Source organism: Hyperolius riggenbachi, chromosome 4 (assembly GCF_040937935.1).
Source record: "Hyperolius riggenbachi isolate aHypRig1 chromosome 4, aHypRig1.pri, whole genome shotgun sequence".
Lineage (NCBI taxonomy): Eukaryota > Metazoa > Chordata > Amphibia > Anura > Hyperoliidae > Hyperolius > Hyperolius riggenbachi.
The window spans coordinates 182,539,860-182,561,434 of NC_090649.1; the positions used below are offsets into that span (position 1 = coordinate 182,539,860).

At 45.4% G+C, this 21,575-nt stretch overlaps 1 protein-coding gene across 2 annotated transcripts in view; it reads left to right on the forward strand.

Annotated features, from left to right (window-relative positions):
• Positions 1 to 21,575, forward strand: part of KCNMB2 (potassium calcium-activated channel subfamily M regulatory beta subunit 2) — a 632,563-nt gene that overhangs the window by 462,133 nt on the left and 148,855 nt on the right. The gene's annotated exons all lie outside the window — the stretch shown is intronic.

Below are 21,575 nucleotides of genomic sequence, written 5' to 3' on the forward strand. Positions count from 1 at the left end.
AAAGGGCAGCTCATATGCCTCCAGCATTAGCCTCCTCAGAAGCGGGCGGTTTCCCGCGAGGTGCACTAAGGCGTTCCGTTCGCCTGGGGTTCCCTTTCTCTCCCTCTCCTTTGTGCTATTCCATGTGAGTACTTTGTGTCCTCCTCATTTGTTGTTCCCTCTATTTACTTGCATATTGTTTATTTTTACTGCATTTTCGTCTTCATTATTTTGTTGTTTATGCACAGAGCATTTACCTATTATATTTCCTATTGCACGTCGTCACCTTGTCATTTACCATTTTTGGTATCATGTATTGCACTTTATTGTTATTATGACATATATTTACTATATTTATTGACATTTTGGAACACAGAGGTCACCCTATTTCTATGGTGCTCACCATTATTGGGCTCTTAGGAGAGTTTATTTGTATTGTATTAAGCACTGCTGTGCTACTTTTGCCTATTATTTTCATCAGTGCTAGTATCCACTTGTTCACACATTTTTTGGGGGACCCCAGACCCACGGCCTTGTTTTTACATGTTTTTAATATTTTCATGATGTTGAAATAAAGATGAACTTTTTTGATATATTCTTACACTCTGGTCCAGTGTGGTGCTTGAAGAGCTACTTTCCTTTCTTGTGTATCCAATAGGTCTACAGAATAAGCTCCGCTGTGTTTAATTTTCCCTGACAAAAGAATAAATGAGGGTCTTTGGTGTAACTTACTAAAAACTCACTAGAAAACCTACACTGACTGTAGATCTTATACTTCCTGGATAATCATTTATCCAGCACTAAAATAAAAAAAGGAAAGGAGATTAGCATAGAGAAAAGTTTCAGTACTATCAATGTTTTAATTCCTACTTCATAAAATGGCATTGTTGTTTTATAAATGATGTATAGACCTATTGGAGTGCATGCCCATTGCTGTCACTGCCTCCTGCTTCTGAACGTAGTTCTGTCTCTCCCCGGTGCCCTGGCTTAAAAGGCTTTTACCATAGCTCCCAACTGTCCCTCTTTTGGAGTTTGGAGGGACAGTCCCTCTATGGGAACCAAGTCCCTCTGTACCTCCTTCTTCCTCATTGTCCCTCTTTTGGGTCTGCTGTACAGATCTGTGTAAATATATGTATTTTTCAACAGACAAATGTGTTTAAATGACTTTAAATTTTACTCCCATCAATTAAATTAAACATGTTAAAATGAACAAAAACGACTGATGATAGAAAGGACCAGTGTGGTTTGAATTATAAAAAGACATCTTTTGATTCTGAATTTTGTGTGATATGCATGACGAGGGGTGTGGTGGGGGCGTGGTTAGAGGGGATGTGGCAGGGGCATGTCTTAAAGTGTCCCTCTTTTTCATCTCAGAAAGTTGAGAGGTATGCTTTTACTGTTGCTCTACTAAACAAGAGGCATTGTTGGTCTTCTATTGTTTCCACCTGATATCTCTGGGCAGCTGCTGTTTAATCTGTCCACTAAAAGCTATCTTAAGGGGCCCATACATTTATACTATTTCCCACGATATACACAGTGATCGAATCTGCTATGAAATCGTTGCGCAAACGCTGACCGAACGATCGATTTCTGTCCGAAATTGATCGTTCCCATCGAACTGTCCGCGCAGAAGATTTCGCTCAATCGTCGGCGGGTCGGGAGCGCGTCGATAGCGGCATTCGAATGTCCGACGACCGACGCTAGTGGTAATACATTACCTGTTCCACCGGCGCGTGTCCCCGCTGTCTCTTCTCCGTGCTGGGCTCCAGGACAGTGTAGGCAGCCACTAGATCCCTCTTTGATCAGATTCGATCACAGAGGGATCTATCTGCTAGTCGATCTGGTGTCAATCGACCAGTGTATTACAGCCTTTACCCTTGCTGCTATTTCTAAAAGCCTTTTGCTGATTTCCTGTAAGAACATAGAAAGTTTATTCTTTCTCTCTCTTTTTTTGGGGAGGGGAGGGGCTGTATTATTTATTTGTATTCTCCCTAAAATACCTGTGTCATCTTTGGCTAGCTCATTATGGTGGAGCCATTATTGGTGTCCCAAGCAACGCATCTGCAAGGGCAGTTTACATGTACCCATAAAATAGCAGCGTTAAGGTGTAATTTTCAAACATGACTATTGTCATAGCATTGCTGTGGGACCCTGGGCTGGGCAGGAGCACCCAGACCATCACTAATCTGTCCTTTTCTACCTGTTGTGTAGAAATACCTTGGTGCTAACTAGTCTGTGTGTTGGGATATTTACATAGTAACGTCGTAATTTTGGTTGAAAAGGACATCTGTCTATCAAGTTCAACCAGAAAAACTGGTACAACATTAGCCTGCACCATCACATATCATAAATCCAGAGGAAGGCAAAAAAAAAATGTTAAGGTGGCTATATGCTTATTGATGGTCCTGTTTGATTCCTGGCCGCTGCAGTCACTTTGACTAAACCTATCAGAATTCTGTTGGCTGAACATATCCGATTGATTGTTGAATGATTTTTACCTAAAACAGGTCCATTCTATCGATTGGAAGGTCAGCAGATTTGCATCTATTGAGGGCTAGAAGCAGCAGTAAATTGGTGGGCCCATAGCGTTGCACTGCATCGTACAGGGCAACACGGTGTTTCTATTGATTTTCAATAGATTTCCTGCTGGAATCTATTACAATTTGATGTGTTGTGTGTGGTAAGATTCGACTCTACCCTCTGAGAGGAATTCATTGTTTTGCCACATTGGGTGGCAATCTATAAATGTATAGTACTGTAGTAGCTTCAAGACAGTGCCCTAGAAAGTGATTAGAGGGTGACTATTAGGTGCAGCTCTATTAGGTGCAGAGGAATCTGTAGAATCAACATAATGGGAGTGTACTCTGAAATTGTGTGAATAGTGGGCTTGTTAGCCTGCCCCTAACACGAAAGGTCTCACATGGTCCGCATTGCTTGTGAAGCACATATGGGTAACCAGTGTTTGAGCTGTGTCCCTCTAATGCTGGAGACCAGGCATGCACAGCTCACAGGCATCTTGGGAGGTCTGGGTAGTTGCCCCAGCCATTGTTAGTGCCAAATCACAGAGCTCTCACGTAACATAACTAAGATCAGAATAATGTTTCACAAGTGCAAAAATATCACCCTACCACAACCCAACATGTTTCACAGCATATAAAAAAGGGTCTTCGTCTGGGATACACATAGCAAGGTGCATAGGTTCTTTCACTGCTGTACAGTAAAGTGCATCATTATTCAGAATAACAAAAAATCAAAGAGTCGTAGCCTCACGACTACATCTATAATTGTATGGCCACCGGCTTGGGCCAATTAGCCTTAAAAGTAAAAAAAAACCTTTCCGACTCCAGATGGCAATTACCAGTAGATAAAATCCCTGGATCAACACCAATGGAAATGACTTAATAATTACAGTATAGCCTTTTGTTTAGTGAACCAATTCTTAGAACAGAAAGATGTCAACATATATCTGACCTCACCTGTAGAACTAGTATGTGGGTGGATAGTTTTTCAGTTAAACAAAAGCTTTATCTTCTATTCTTAGTGTACACAGCACCAATGCAGATTTCCTATACCCACGGGCATCATGGGCTTGTGCACATTGTGAACAGATTTATTTTAGTAGACAAAGTTTATGTACAGATCCTTTATACAGCAACATTTCTACCAAAGATGGACAAAATCCTGATAAACCCTGTTTTATATGGATGTGGAGCCTGACAGGCAGAAATTATGTACATGTACATTTTATTCCACCTGTTATGTGAAAAACAGGATTTATATTTGACCTCCAGAAATCAGTAGAAAAACTCAACATTGTATTAGCCTTGAGGTCTTTTTGGTTTTACGTTTAGCTTATCTCCAGCATGTCATGAATTGGTCTATTAGTAAGCATGCAAAATAATGAATATTCAGTGCCTATAATGTGTATGTTAATAATTCATATTAGTTAATAGCATTTCTCAAGAGACTAACTAAAATGATTAAATGTCCTGCTCTAGATTCCCATCATGTGGCTGAATCCACTTTCAATATTAATGCAGTTGAGTAGCCTCATCGATAAGCCCAGGGCTGAGGTCCACTCTTCCGTATGGCCCCAGGGAGAGGCACCTTTGTCAGTTACGCATATCATATAAACTCTTGTAATTACGCAGAACATGACCGTTTGCTGCTCTGCTGCACAAACAACATTTTATAAATTGTAAGAATATCTTATGTGGCTTTCTGAGATGTAAAACTGTAACATTTTAACTGCTTAAGCCTCCGAGGAAAACAGTGCTGTATAATGTTATTGCTATGCTTGTTATGTTACCATGTTGTTCTAAGACTTATTTTAGAATATAAAACGTTGCGTAAGTAAAACAAATCATAACTGGTAATCTTTAAAGTTTTAATAATATTGCCCAATATTCTCAACGATGAGCAGAATTACTGCTTAGCTTCTAAAGCAAAGACACTTTTATTGCTTGATAAAGTTTGCATAATATCAGAAATCGTGAGCCGGTAGTTATTTGCCACTGTATATGCTGAATATTTATTTGACGTGACTAGAAGGTTAGAGTTTGTGGTAAATGCATGTGCAATCCTAGTGCTGCAGGTTGTAGATTTTACCATACTGTACACAAATGTCATTTTTACATGTTAAATGACCAAAGCAGACAGCCTTTCTAGTGATCTATGCGATCTGTGGAATGCATAACATGTTGCTCCACTTCTGAGTAAACTTTGATTATTATTAACTAATTTGTGTTTCTAAAGGAGAGATACGGGCAAACCTCTTTTTTTCCTGGAATATATCATTACCTTTCTCATATAATTATATGGACTTAAAGTAACCCTGCAACCAGTAAACTATGAGAGAGGGAGGGCCCTGGATCCCATAGAGCCTCCCTAGTTCTCACTATGTTCCCTCATTCCCCCGCTGTGCCCGGTTCAAATTTCACGTCTTTAAGAGTTCTCAGAAGGCTTTGGAAGCACTTGCATCCCAGAGTGCTTCTAAAGACTGGCATATCTGTATTGTGCATACGTGAGCCCAGGCTCACCTGTGTGCAGTACGGATTAGCCCTTCTTTGGAAGTATTCAGGGGCAGGAGTTCTTCCAAAGGATGCCCGAGGAGAGCCGAAGATGTATTCGACCCGTAGATCAAATTATTTGAATGGGAGAAAGCAGTAGGAAGAGGGCACAGAGAGAGGAAAGGCAAGGCTCTATGGAATGTTTTTCACCTCAGGGTTGCGTTGAGTTCATAAAGAAATCCTCTAGATAATTTGGGAGATGTGCTACACGAACATGACACACATTCATCATTATTGACGTCATTGACGTGAGCCACGGACCACCACACCAACTGCTGCGCTGGGAGCGTAAGTTCTAGGCCACAAGAAATACTTGAGAAATGGTCATGTGACTGATATTTGTTCCAAGAAATATGGCATTTAGAAGTGTTTTAAACTTGTAATAATATATAAAGTATAAACACTTCCTCCTCCTCACGAGTAGACGTCACAACATTTTGTCACATACAATATACAATGTATGGACACAGATGAATACCAACCAGTGGTGCTCAAATACCCCTTTTTAAAATTCGAGTTTGGTCGAATTCGAATAGTAAATTATTCGAGGTCATTCGAATATTCGAGTCGAATAATTTTTACTATTCGATTCGACCTCGGACTTCGAGCTCACTATTCGAGTCGGTATTCGAGCTAACTATTCGAGCTGACTATTCGAATTGGCCTTAAATAGCTTCCAACACTTGTTTTGAGGGTGAATGATGCAAGAAACCTCTTTTTTTCCAAGTAACAACAGCAAGTGATTATGTGGGGATGTTCCTTTAAAAAAAAATGTGGAAAGAGAAGTTGTGTCCTTAATTTTGTTCAGTAGTGTTACTGTATATACTTGTTCTTCTTCTTCTTTATCTTTCTTCTTCTTCTTCTATATCGTCTTCTTCTATATCGTCTTCTTCTATATCGTCTTCTTCTATATCGTCTTCTTCTTCTTCTTCTTCTTCTTCTTCTTCTTCTTCTTCTTCTTCTTCTTCTTCTTCTTCTTCTTCTTCTTCTTCTTCTTCTTCTTCTTCTTCTTCTTCTTCTCCTTCCTTTTCAATATAGTCTTATTCTTCTTCACGTATTTCTCTTTTCAATTTTTTTTTAAAGAAATGCATCTATTTTTGAGCGTAACAAATAGCTGGTGGGCGCACGCATGTTGGAAGCGCCATTGTATGTGCTCCCTGGCAGTGGAAACACAAAGACAGCAGGAGGTAAATTCAGCAGCAGGAGGAGGAGGATGAGTGTGTGGCAGCAGGCAGTCAATGAGGCAGGCAGCTCGCCGTGACATAATAGCCCTGGTACCTAGCGGTGATACCAGGGCTGTAAATAAACACAACAGGAGGTCCCAGACAGCGGTCGTGCAGCCCACATTGTGTCCAATACACAACTGGGACAACACAGTTTTCAACCCGGGCACCTCAGAAAAATTAAACCTTTTTTTTTTTTTATGGTTTTTTGGTTTTTGGTTTTGCAACCAATATAGCTATTGTTTGACGTAATAGCTGGTGGCAGAGTGGCAGCAGAAGGTAAATCATCTGTGTACCCTGGCAGTGGGAAACACAGACAGACAGCAGCAGCAGGAGGAGGAATGGAGGAGTAGGCGAGCAGCTATTGTTTGACGTAATAGCTGGTGGCAGAGTGGCAGCAGAAGGTAAATCATCTGTGTACCCTGGCAGTGGGAAACACAGACAGACAGCAGCAGCAGCAGCAGGAGGAGGTATGGAGGAGCAGTGTGAGTGTGGCAGCAGGTAGGCAGCGTGACATAATAGCCCTGGTACCTAGCGGTGATACCAGGGCTGTAAATAAACACAACAGGAGGTCCCAGACAGCGGTCGTGCAGCCCACATTGTGTCCAATACACAACTGGGACAACACAGTTTTCAACCCGGGCACCTCAGAAAAATTAAACCTTTTTTTTTTTTTTATGGTTTTTTGGTTTTTGGTTTTGCAACCAATATAGCTATTGTTTGACGTAATAGCTGGTGGCAGAGTGGCAGCAGAAGGTAAATCATCTGTGTACCCTGGCAGTGGGAAACACAGACAGACAGCAGCAGCAGCAGCAGGAGGAGGTATGGAGGAGCAGTGTGAGTGTGGCAGCAGGTAGGCAGCGTGACATAATAGCCCTGGTACCTAGCGGTGATACCAGGGCTGTAAATAAACACAACAGGAGGTCCCAGACAGCGGTCGTGCAGCCCACATTGTGTCCAATACACAACTGGGACAACACAGTTTTCAACCCGGGCACCTCAGAAAAATTAAACCTTTTTTTTTTTTTTATGGTTTTTTGGTTTTTGGTTTTGCAACCAATATAGCTATTGTTTGACGTAATAGCTGGTGGCAGAGTGGCAGCAGAAGGTAAATCATCTGTGTACCCTGGCAGTGGGAAACACAGACAGACAGCAGAAGGGCAGTACACAGCAGCCCACTGTAGGTGTAAAATGTGTGGCTGCAGGCGACGTAATAGTCAAAGTGAACCAGGCTGGCTTAGTGAGCAGGAGCCAGGAGGTGGTAAAGGGTGGTAAGGCACATTAACGATGGTTCCGGCAGCCAGTTCATGTCCCCCTCTCGCCGACAACAGGGGCCAGGAACTCGCCTTCCACCCACGCCTGGTTCATCTTGAGAAACGTCAGTCTGTCCACAGACTTGTGAGACAGACGTGAGCGTTTCTCGGTGACCACGCCACCAGCTGCACTGAAGCAGCGCTCGGACAGCACGCTGGAAGGGGGGCAGGACAGCACTTCCAGGGCGTACTGCGCCAGCTCGCTCCAGATCTCCATGCGCTTGACCCAATACTCCATGGGATCAACAGGGGCATCGCTGTCAAGCCCGCTGTACGACCCCATGTAGTCAGCCACCATGCGGGTCAGGCGCTGGCTGTGACCGGAGGAGGATGCTGCTGCATGCATCTCCTCTCTAGTCACTGCTGCCGGAGCCTCTACAGTCCTGTAGAGCTCGTGGCTGAGAGACAGCAGGTCTGTGGGGCGCTTGCTGCTGCTGGATGCAGGCACCTGCTGCTGCCTCTGTGCTGGCTGCTGGACAGTGGGGGTGGAAGGCTGGGGGAAGGCTTCCTCCAAGCGCTCAACAAGGGCCTGCTGCAAGCTCCTTATTTGTTGCGCTGGGTCTCCTCCTGCAGGCGGCAGGAACTGGCTCAACTTCCCCTTGAGGCGTGGGTCCAACATCATGCTGATCCAGATGTCCTCCCTCTGCTTCATCTGGATCACCCTGGGGTCCCTGCGCAGGCACGTCAGCATGTGCGCTGCCATTGGGAAGAGGCGGGCCACGTCTGCTGGCACATCGACGTCAGTGCTGTCCTCATCCTCCTCCTCTGCTGCCTCATCCTCTCTCCACCCCCGCACCAACTCAGCTGCGCTGTGCTTATCCCCCTCATCAGCAGCCAGGTCAGGGACCTCCACCAAGTCCTCCTCCTCCTCCCCCTCAGAGGTGGACTGCGCAGCTGGTTGCCGCTCCTGCTGGTCCAAGGCTGCCGCTCCCTGTTCCAGCAAAGCATCGAGGGCCCTGTTCAGCAGAGAAACCAGGGGCACCCACTCGCAGACCATAGCATGGTCCCTGCTCACCATGTTTGTGGCCTGCAGGAAGGGAGCCAGCACTAAGCACACCTGCTGCATGTGCCTCCAGTCATCATCGGGGACGATGGACGGGAAGTTGCTGGTCTTGTCCCTTCTCAGAGCTGCGGAAACAGTGGCCAGGGCAAGGTACTGTTTGACAGCGTGCCTCTGTTCAACCAGACGCTCCAACATCGCCAGGGTGGAGTTCCAGCGAGTCGGAACGTCAAGGATCAGCCGATGGCGTGGCAGATCCAGCTCCTTTTGCACGTCTTCCAGGCTCGCACAGGCTGCAGCCGAGCGCCGGAAGTGACGCACAACATTCCTTGCCGTTTCCAGCAGTTCGCCCATCCCCTGGTAGGTGCGCAGGAACTTCTGCACCACCAGGTTCAGCACGTGGGCAAGACAGGGGATGTGGGTCAGGTTTCCCCTGTGTATTGCGGCAACCAGATTGGCCCCATTGTCGGCCACCACCTCTCCGACTCTGAGGCCTCTGGGGGTCAGCCAAATCCTCTCCTGCTCCTGGAGTTTGGCCAACACATGGGTTGCCGTCAGCTTGGTCTTCCCAAGGCTGACCAAGTGCAGCAGCGCTTGGCAGTGGCGGGCCTTCACGCTGCTGCTGAGGCGGGGGGTTTGGCCAGGTGTGCCGGAGGATGGCAGAGGATCGGAGGAACCTGCTGCAGTTCCCCTGAGCCTGCGGGGTGGCACCACCCACTGTGTTGCTGCTGCTGCTGTGCCCGCTGCTGCTCTCCCATCCTCACCCCCTTCCACCAAGCTGACCCAGTGGACAGTGAAGGACAGGTAGCGGCCTGTCCCGAAGCGGCTGCTCCAGGAGTCCATGGTGACGTGGACCCTTTCACCAACCGCGTGCTCCAGCCCTCGCTCCACATTGGCCATCACAAAGCGGTGCAGTGCAGGAATGGCCTTGCGGGAGAAAAAGTGTCTGCTGGGGAGCTGCCAGTCTGGGGCTGCGCAAGCAAGCAGCGCACGAATGTCGCTCCCCTCCTGCACGAGCGTGTACGGCAGGAGTTGGGAGCACATGGCCCGTGCCAGCAAGCCGTTCAGCTGCCGCACGCGACGGCTGCTGGGAGGCAGAGCCCTAACCACCCCCTGGAAGGACTCGCTCAAAAGGCTCTGGCGTGGCCTTTTGCTGACACGGGAATCAGCAGACACAGCAGAGGAGGCCACTGAGGACTGGCTGCCAGAACAGGCCTCAGTGTCGGCGGCAGGAGTTGCAGAGGGGGGAGGAGCAGTGCGTTTCCGCACTCCTGCTGGTGCTGCTGGAGGAGCAGGAGGGCGGGTGGCTGCTGTTGCTGCTGCTGCTGCTGAAGGCTGTGCAGTGATGGGTGTGGTGCCACTGCCAGCACCAGATGCCTTCAGCCTCTGGAACTCCTCATGCTGGTGGAAATGTTTAGCCGCAAGGTGGTTGATGAGCGAGCTGGTGCAGAACTTTAAGGGGTCTGCACCTCTGCTCAACTTCCGCTGACAGTGGTTGCAAGTGGCGTACTTGCTGTACACAGTGGGCATGGTGAAATATCGCCAGATTGGTGACTTAAACATCCCCCTACGGCATGGAAGCGCTGCTGCCTGTCTCCCTGTGGTGGTTGGGGGGGGGGCTTGGGTGCGGCTGGTGGTGGTACTGGCTGATGCTGCTGCTGCTGAGCCTGAGACACCAGCAGGGTGTGGGACGCTGCCAATGCTTGCAATGATGCGCCTCCTTGCAAGGCCCACAAGCGCATCCTCCTCCTCCTCCTCAGAGCTGCTGAGGACGACATCCCCTGGAGGTGGTGGCACCCAGTCTCTGTCTGTCACCGGGTCATCATCATCCTCCCCCTCCTGAAACATGTCCTGCTGGGATGAGGACCCCCCAAACTCCACTCCTGATGCATGGATGGGCTGCTTGACTGTCGCCACAGTCTTGCTGTCCAATCCCTCATCCCCCAAAGTGCCCATCAGCATCTCCTCCTCAAGATCGCCAACAACAGCAGACAATTTACTCATGATGCCTGGGGTCAAAAGACTGCTGAATGACAGGTCAGCGAGTGACGGTGAACTGGCCTCCTCCCCAGACCCTGCTGGGCGGCTGCTGCGAACAGGGGTGGTGGTGGTGGTGAGGGTGGAGGCCTCGGATGCAGAGCTGATGGCGGGCTGCTCATCCTCCGTCATGAGTTGCACCACAGTGTCTGCATCCTTTTCCTCAATGGGACGTTTCCGACCCGGCTGGAGGAAAATGGGAGCAGGTGCTACACGCTGCTGCTGCTGTGTCTCTGCAGCGTGAGTTGCAGATGCTCCTGCTGGGCGGCGCCCAAGGCGTCCACGGCCAGTGGCTATGGGAGGAATGTTAGCCACTGACGCTGCTGCTGCTGCTGCGGAACTGTGCATGGTGGCGCGCCCGCGGCCGCGGCTTGCCACAATGCTGCTCCCTCTCCTCCTGATTCCCTTGCTGCCCTTCCCCTTGCCCAAACCGCGCTGGCTGCCACTTCCAGACATCTTCAATGTTTTGGGCGTATAGACAAAAGTTTTTTAAAAGGGCGGGTGAAAAGTGGGGTACTTTAATGGAGTGGGTTGGTTGGTGAGGTGACTGAGTGAGTGTCCCCTAGTACAGTAAGTAAGTAGTAACAGTCAGGAAGTACAACTAGCAGTTACAATAATCAGTAGTAATCACAAGTAAATTTAGTGTGTGTACACTCAGACAGTGAGTGCCCGCACGCAGGAGCTAGTAGCCTATGAACACACAGTGACTGAGTGTCCTAGACTCCTAGTACAGTAAGAGTAAGTAGTAACAGTAAGTAGAACTAACTAATTACAATAATCAATCAGCGATCAGAAGGAAATGGAGTGTGGGTGGTGTGTGTACACTCAGACAGTGAGTGCCCGCACGCAGGAGCTAGTAGCCTATGAACACAGTGACTGAGTGTCCTAGACTCCTAGTACAGTAAGAGTAAGTAGTAACAGTAAGTAGAACTAACTAATTACAATAATCAATCAGCGATCAGAAGGAAATGGAGTGTGGGTGGTGTGTGTACACTCAGACAGTGAGTGACCGCACGCAGGAGCTAGTAGCCTATGAACACACAGTGACTGAGTGTCCTAGACTCCTAGTACAGTAAGAGTAAGTAGTAACAGTAAGTAGAACTAACTAATTACAATAATCAATCAGCGATCAGAAGGAAATGGAGTGTGGGTGGTGTGTGTACACTCAGACAGTGAGTGCCCGCACGCAGGAGCTAGTAGCCTATGAACACAGTGACTGAGTGTCCTAGACTCCTAGTACAGTAAGAGTAAGTAGTAACAGTAAGTAGAACTAACTAATTACAATAATCAATCAGCGATCAGAAGGAAATGGAGTGTGGGTGGTGTGTGTACACTCAGACAGTGAGTGACCGCACGCAGGAGCTAGTAGCCTATGAACACACAGTGACTGAGTGTCCTAGACTCCTAGTACAGTAAGAGTAAGTAGTAACAGTAAGTAGAACTAACTAATTACAATAATCAATCAGCGATCAGAAGGAAATGGAGTGTGGGTGGTGTGTGTACACTCAGACAGTGAGTGCCCGCACGCAGGAGCTAGTAGCCTATGAACACAGTGACTGAGTGTCCTAGACTCCTAGTACAGTAAGAGTAAGTAGTAACAGTAAGTAGAACTAACTAATTACAATAATCAATCAGCGATCAGAAGGAAATGGAGTGTGGGTGGTGTGTGTACACTCAGACAGTGAGTGACCGCACGCAGGAGCTAGTAGCCTATGAACACAGTGACTGAGTGTCCTAGACTCCTAGTACAGTAAGAGTAAGTAGTAACAGTAAGTAGAACTAACTAATTACAATAATCAATCAGCGATCAGAAGGAAATGGAGTGTGGGTGGTGTGTGTACACTCAGACAGTGAGTGACCGCACGCAGGAGCTAGTAGCCTATGAACACACAGTGACTGAGTGTCCTAGACTCCTAGTACAGTAAGAGTAAGTAGTAACAGTAAGTAGAACTAACTAATTACAATAATCAATCAGCGATCAGAAGGAAATGGAGTGTGGGTGGTGTGTGTACACTCAGACAGTGAGTGCCCGCACGCAGGAGCTAGTAGCCTATGAACACAGTGACTGAGTGTCCTAGACTCCTAGTACAGTAAGAGTAAGTAGTAACAGTAAGTAGAACTAACTAATTACAATAATCAATCAGCGATCAGAAGGAAATGGAGTGTGGGTGGTGTGTGTACACTCAGACAGTGAGTGACCGCACGCAGGAGCTAGTAGCCTATGAACACACAGTGACTGAGTGTCCTAGACTCCTAGTACAGTAAGAGTAAGTAGTAACAGTAAGTAGAACTAACTAATTACAATAATCAATCAGCGATCAGAAGGAAATGGAGTGTGGGTGGTGTGTGTACACTCAGACAGTGAGTGACCGCACGCAGGAGCTAGTAGCCTATGAACACAGTGACTGAGTGTCCTAGACTCCTAGTACAGTAAGAGTAAGTAGTAACAGTAAGTAGAACTAACTAATTACAATAATCAATCAGCGATCAGAAGGAAATGCAGTGTGGGTGGTGTGTGTACACTCAGACAGTGAGTGACCGCACGCAGGAGCTAGTAGCCTATGAACACACAGTGACTGAGTGTCCTAGACTCCTAGTACAGTAAGAGTAAGTAGTAACAGTAAGTAGAACTAACTAATTACAATAATCAATCAGCGATCAGAAGGAAATGGAGTGTGGGTGGTGTGTGTACACTCAGACAGTGAGTGACCGCACGCAGGAGCTAGTAGCCTATGAACACAGTGACTGTCTGACTGAGTGTCCTAGACTCCTAGTACAGTAAGAGTAAGTAGTAACAGTAAGTACAACTAACTAACAATAATCTATCAGTAATCAGAAGGAAATAGAGTGTGTGTAGTATGTACACACAGTGAGTGAGTGCACACACGCAGGAGCTAGCTAGTAGCCTATAAACAGTGACAGTCAGTGAGTGTCCTACTCCTAGTACAGTATAACTACAATACTATTAGTAAAGGACAGCAGAAATACTGGTATAGATGAGAGAAATAAACAGAGGACAGCTGCCCACAGAGGCAAGGCCCCCCTGAGGCCTAAACCTGTAAGCTTGCAGCAGCTGCCTGTCTCTAATGTAACACACAAGCTACTAACTAAAATACAATGTCTATCTAACTAACAACAATATAGGTGTATATGGCAGGTGTAGGTGAGCAAAAACGCTAGGTAAATGATCACAATAGAGCACTTGCTAAGCCAAAGCACAAAGGAGCAACTCTCTCTCTGTACAAGTCTCAGGCAAGCATGGAGAAACGGAACATGGCGGCCGCTATTTATAGGGTAGGGGCTGGCCAGGGTCCCCCTCTGTGATTGGCTGCCGTCAGAGGGCCTGGGAGCCCTCTGATTGGCTCTAAGGACATCAATCTGGGCTATGACGCTATTCGAGCTCGGTACCGAGCTCGAATAGCGCCGTTTGCTCGAATAGCTCGAATAGTGAATGGGCTATTCGAGTGTACTCGGATAGCCCATTCGAATAGCTACAGCTATTCGGAGCTCGAATACCGAGCTCGGATAGCTGAAAAAGAGCTCGAATATTCGAGCTACTCGAATATTCGAGCTCTGCTGAGCACCACTAATACCAACCCTACCAACCCCATCCTTACCACATTTACACACATGTATAGTCTGAAGGAAAGCTGTTCAGGGCAACTACACAGTTACAATACAATACAATAACAGTTGTAAAGCGCTTTTCTCCCATAGGACTCAAAGCACATAGTTGTGTCTCAGATTAATACAGGGTTGCAGGCTGGGTTGTGTTACAGAGGAGATAGTCAGATGTTCATGAATGCCAGACTAAAGAGGTAGGTTTTCAGTTTAGACTTAAATGCTTCCAGGGATGGAGCGGTCCTGATTAGTTGTGGCAGGGAGTTCCAAAGTGTAGGAGCAGCATGACAAAAGGCTCTGTCTCCAAAGGTTTTGAGGTGGACTCTGGGGGTGACCAAGGTGTTATGTCCTTTTTATCTAAGATTGTGGGGGGGGGGGGGTGATGCAGTTGCAACAAGTCCTTCAGGTATCCAGGGCACAGATTGTGCAAGGATTTGAATGTCAGTAAGCCAATCTTAAACAGAATTCTGAATTTTATCGGTAGCCACTGGAGTGAGCACAGGGTTGGTGTTATGTGGAAATGGCGGGGTTGGCTCGTTAACAGCCTTGCGGCGGCATTCTTTACTGATTGCAGGCGGCGTAAGTCTTTCTTATGCAGGCCTGTGTAGAGGACATTGCAGTAGTCTAACCTTGATGTGACGAAGGCATGAACTAGGGTTGGAAGATCCTCTGAAGGAATTAGTTGTTTAATCTTTGCAATATTCTTTAGATGAAGGAAGGAATGTTTCACAACAGCTGAGATTTGATTCCTGAAGCTTAATTTCCCATCAGTCAGTACTCTCAGGCTGCGCACACAGTCTGAGTTGTTCAGGTATGAGCTCCCTATCCTTCGCGGTGTTGGTTGAGACTGGGGCTGCTTTGCTGTTGAGCCCTGGCCCTCGATAACAAGAACCTCAGTTTTGTCAGCATTAAGTTTTAGCCAATTATTATTCATCCACTCCTGAAGCTCAGCTAAGCATGCGTTTATTTGTGGAGTAGGGTCTGTGACGCCAGGTTTGAATGCCTGTATTTCTCCTGTAGGGTCTTGTAACTTCTGATGTGTAACTTCAGACAGAGTGTTCAGTTGGGAGTCACTAATACTGGAAATAGTCAACAGTTTCCCACATTCTCTTCTTGAGCTTCAACATTCAATCTACTTGAAAGTGTTTGCTGTCCAAAGGGAGAAGGAACACAATGTAAATAAAAAAGGGAAGTGGGCAGGTTAAATTGCATATACACTTTAGATATTCCTAGGATAGAAAGAACATTTCTGAACAGCTTGGGAATGTATGAAGCTGTCCTCTAACATTGCTAGCCATCCCTCCAATTATTCAGTTGGATAGATAGCTCTCTACAGACCTCTTGTTGCTTCCACTTGCATTTGCTTATTCCACCATCCTCAGGAACAGAACATGCTGCTTGGTCATGGGTCTGACAGTGTGTCTGTACAACACTTGTTCTCCCAAAACAATCCCTAATGACATTCATTTAAAGTGCAATCATAGCATTAATTACAATGATGACCTCTATGCTCCCTGGCTTCCGAACAATTACCAGAGTTTCTATTGTTATTGTTATGCTCCACAAGGACAACTGTAACGAGAGGCTATGAAGGCTACCATATTTATTTCCTTTTAAAAGATACCACTTGCATTTTACTGTGTGAAAAATGATGACTGATCTACAAGAACAACATCCCTCCCCCCCCCCCCCACACACACACACATACCACACACGCATATACATACCACACACACACATACCACACACACGCACATGCCACACACACACACGTGCACATACATACCGCACACACACATACCACACACACACACGCATATACATACCACACATGCACGCACTTACATACCACACACACACATATCACACACACACACACACACACACACACGCATATACATACCACACATGCACGCACTTACATACCACACACACACATATCACACACACACACACGCATATACATACCACACATGCACGCACTTACATACCACACACACACATACCACACACACGCACACACACACACACATGCCACACACACACACACGCACATACATACCACACACACACATACCACACACACACACACACACGCACACACACGCACACGCACATACATACCACACACACATGCACACACACAGGTACACATACACACACACACACACACACACACACACACACACACACACACACACACACACACACACACACACACACATACCACACACACACATAACACACACACACACTTTGGATATGATGTAAGGGTGCCATATGGCGTTGTTCTTATAATACTTGCCTTATACACGGGTATGATTTCCATAGATGTGGTCCATGAATGTTCATTTTGGCCACAGGCTGGAAAACACTTAAAGCAATACTGAAGTGAACTTGTAAACAAAAAGTTAGATACTCACCTATGAAGAGGGAAGGCTCTGGATCTCATAGAGCCTTCCTGGTCCGCTCTCTCTCTCTATGCCTTTCATTCACTGCTGCCCCCCATGAAAGTCTATGTTTTCTGGAAGGAGGAGTGTCTCTAAACATGCGCAGGCCTGCACTCGAGTGTGCACAGTACGGGCCCTCTCATCTTTGGATGTACTCAAGGACACGAGTACTTCTCAAGCCTTCACGGGGACTCCCAAAGGCATATTTGTCCAGTGGGTTGAATAACTTTCCCATGGGGACGGTGGTGGACCAAGGGCATGGACAGAGGACCCTTCTCCATGGGTGAGTAACTTTTTTCAGCTTCACTTCAGTATTGCTATAAATTTCAGGCTAATTTAATTTTTATAACTAATTATTTACATTTTTGCTGCCTGTTATATACTACACGATCATATGTAAATCCTGGAAAAGTTCCTTTAAAAAAAATCAGATCCTATACATTTATATTCAATTCAGTAGCATGAGCTGTCATTCACTGTCAATGTTCCTTCTGTCTTGTCCTTCCTGCTTATCCCACTGTTATAAATGAAGTGCACTACATCCATATTTCACAAAGCATTAGTCTCTCGCAGTGTTTTATAGCAAAACATACTCTCAGTGCAATCTGTAGGCTGTCACGTGCAGCTGCAGAGGAAGAAGCCTGTTTCCATGCTGTTACAGAACTTCAAAGAAGGTTAATGTGAAGGAAATACTTACAGATTGTCTTGTTGTTCTGCTGTTGGCTGCATGCTGCTAGCATATCACTATGCGAGGCTCTGCCTTGCCTTGGAACATGCAGTTTTAGTTACCGCTGTAGCCCACATTGAGTGTTCCCCAATGTGCATGTTCTTCGTATCCAGGGAGCAGTATCATTATTCATAATTTAAGGGGATTTCCAATTACAATTGAAAAGTGGCCCCCTGCTTGCCACCCTCATAAAAGTGGAAGCTTCATTCATCTGACTTTTATAGTGTCTCTGCAGAATAAGCCCATCTGTTCAAAAAAACTGTATTCATTGAAAGCTATCTGCACAGTTAATTTAAGTAGTGATGATCATCCTTACTGTTGGTGATTGGATACGGTTTAACATAACATTCTTCTCAAATATCAGTCATTCAGTTAAGATCGATCAGTTGGAGCTGTCCCATGATGCTTTGTTCCACTAATCAGCAGCAGGAGTCAGATTTTTTGTTAACCAGGTTAGAGGTGGTAGGTATCCTATTTTACCAATATTCTGCTATCCTTTATAGTACAATATTGGTAATTTTACTGATATATTACTATCACCCTCTGAAGAGGGGATGCCCTGATTGGGCTCTTAAATGTGCCTGACATACAGCCTCATCTAGAGATGGGACTTAGATGTTGAAGAATACACATATTTCTAAGAATTCCAAGCCTGTACAGACTTTTGTCACTGCTTATAGCACAGACTATACTATATTTCAGTACTGTGCGCAGATGACAGAATTCACCAGGTTTTGGCTACAGATTTGCTTTGCGATTGACTTTCTCCTAGCTTCTTTATATCCTCTAGCTTTGGCTCACGTCATTGGCTCTTTTGACGATAGGATCTTCCCACTGCAGTGTTACAATGTGCTGTTATTGTCATGTACATGAGAGGGGGAGACAGGTGGTGCCCTTTTTCAATAGGAGCACATATGTGATCCAACAGTTTATTAATTGTAATAGCAAATATGTAGTATAGGTTGTTTCGTGTACATTATGTTGGGTACAATATGTGGGCTGCACCACCAGACCACTCTGTCGCTGCATTTAGGAGCAGTATTGTGGACCCTCTTGGTATACCGGCAATATCTCCAACGTTGCCAAATATTTTGTGCAAGTACATGGTGGCGATATGAGATCGTTTTCCTTTAAGGGAATTGAGAAATGAATGCATCCATTGAGAGGGAATGATCGCTATCACATTCTTTTATTATGTGAATCTAAATGTATCTTAATCTGGGTACTAGGGTGCCAGACCATGTATATGCAATGTGGGATCATAATCTTTTATATTAACATGATAATATATTAAATATATGTGTTTAATGATTACTCCGGTCCATTGTTTCTATGGATCTTTAGGTATTGGTCTATTTTGTTACCTATCGGGAGTGTGGTCCAGCCCTTAGTGGACAGAGTCTTTTTGTGTATATGTAATTTCCCATTTGTGTATGGCCACTATGACCTGTGTGTCTGAAATGTGTCAGCTGCCTTCTGTTTTTTGGATGTGCTAAATAAAGTTCCTGGATTTTACTACATCATTGTGTGCTGTTGGCTTCTGTGCTTTACTACAAGGTTATCCTTGTAGTACCCTTGTACTCAAGAATACATAGGTCAACAGGGAGACTAGGTGCCCAATAATGTAGTGTCATTAATAAATGGGAAGTTGTAAGTATATACAGCTTTACTCGCAAGAGTGGGTTGGAGATCCCTGAAACCACCATATAAGCTAGCTAGCAGGAAATTAACCATCCCCGCTCGGTTTTCCAGGTCTTGTCTGAAGCTGGATGTTCGCTCTTCTGTGTTTGTAGTTTTTAGAGGAAAAAAACTATTACCTCCAAAGGAGGTTTATCTGGATACTCGTAAGGATGGAGACGCCCAAATGTAAAAATATAAATAAACTTCTAATAGTAAAAATAAGAATGAGTGGTAATCTCTTACCCCTTCTGACGACAAAAAACACCAGTAGTACTGTAAAAGTTTGTATTCAAAGCACAAAATAGGCAATGCGTTTCACGGGTAAAAGCCCGCCTCCTCAGGTCAATACACAGTGCCTTGCAGCAAGGTGAAGGGGCGCCTCTTGTTTGTATAGTGCATATTGCACTTTCTACAGAAAGTTGATGGCTCTATATAATAATAGTAATGTAGCTTCTGAGTCTCAGTGTATAATGTATATTAAGTGGTTATGACATTATCATTTCTATAATATCTCTCATAAGAACACTACTGAAAACATGTAGCTGAGTATTGAGCTTGCTACCTGCAGTTTAGCCTTACTTTTTCTCCTAATTAGCTAAGGCTGCAATTCTGTAGAGCGAGCCCTTGTTTTAGAGAATGCACACTATTCATACACTAAGAAAACAGTGGACTCCCCATGCTACGCAAACTATCGGGTTCCCATTAAAGTTAAACACTGGAAATCAGTGCCTCTACTGTACATTGGTGGCAGGGTACATTTTAGCGAAAATGCGTGGGCCGTGATATACCGCCCATACTTATACAAGTAGATTTTACAGTGGCTTTCAATTGGAAAACAATCCAAGAAAAGGTGCTTACTAATGGAAACTGAATGTGAATTGCTTTTTACATAAAAGCCACGGAAAGATTGAGTGCTTTCTTTCCCAGGGAAAACCTTTTCACTAATCCATAAATAAACACAACATTTATAGATGCTGATTGTGAGGTCAGCATTGGCTCTTGTTTGTTCTTTATACAGTTGCCAATATCAGTCACGACATATACAGCTAAAATAGTCTCTGCTCACACTGAAGCCTCTGTAGGAACTATTTTAAAGCAAAATGCAAATGCAAAATAGAGGCAGGAAATGCTTCTGCTCAATCACTTCAAATCAGAAATGTGCATTTGTTCAACCATCCGATGGAATCTGGCACTGGGTATACTATGGAGAGCCGCTACGGCATATTAAGCATATGTGTGGCTGGCAAGGATGGTTCATGCTTATGTAAATGTCTGTTTTGTATATAGAGCTTAAATAGGTGGACAGCGCATGTTTTATGATGATAAACCTCATTCCATTGTCATTTGTCCGCCAAGGTTCCCAAGGCAAACATTCCGTCATGCATAGATTGTCTGCCACCGAAGATGAGCAATTGTCTATTGTGACGGTGTGACGCTCACAGCTGCAAAGAAATACATTTCTGGTCCAGCTTGTGAATTTCCATTTTGTTTCTTTTTAACATTTTCAGTTGTACCTCACAAGATGTCCAATTATCAAGGTAAAAGACATAAATCACGGGTATCCGAAGGAGAAAACGAATGGTTCTCTTGGGAATTCTCAGGGCTTGTTGAAACCACATTACATGAAAAAAATGTTGGAAAAGCTCATATAGAGATCCCACCATGGTTTAGCAAAAGATGAGACATTTTTCATTTGAAAATGCACTGAAGGAAGCTCTCTCTTTCAGTGTCCTCCTGAAGCAGATCGGTAGGAAATGGGTAACAGTTGCAACAAATAGTGCTGCTTTATATCCCTGAGTTTTCAGTTAGCATTGACATATGTATTTTGCACAAAGTGAATGTGTTTGAATATTTACTTTCCCAATTTAGCTGGTGCTCTGAAGCTCAATGCACTAACTCTTACCTTGTAAGCTCCCCTTAGCCTCACCCCTGAAAGCACTAATATATCAATGAGCTCTTGAATAACTAACAGCTGGCTAGATAGGCTAAGACAAATTCTTTGCATGCCCACCTTTCTAAGTGTGACCTAGGGGAGGTGGAGTAGTTACAAGGTAACAGGCTTTTCATGACAATAATACTGGGTCTCAAAACAGGGCTGGTTAAAGCTACAATGGAGTCTCGTGGCAAAACTAACCTGGGGGCTTCCCTGAACTCTCCCCCCAGGCAGAAAATTCACCCTCAGGGGCTCCATGTCTCCCCCTGACTTGTGCTCCCCAGGGCTCCCACACCATTTTTGTCAACTCACCTGTCTTGGCAGTTGGCACACTGCTCTTTTAGTCCATGCTCCCCCCTTCATTCTTGCATGGGTGCCTCTACTTAGTGACCCAGGGCATGTGCTAGGTCGCAGAGAAGATGTGGTCACAGATTAACGGAACAGCACACTGGGACAGGTTAGTTGCTATGCAGCCATAAACTTTGCAGGGGTCCCAGGTAGTACAAGAGCACAAGTCAGGGAGAGACTTGGGGAGTCTCAGCA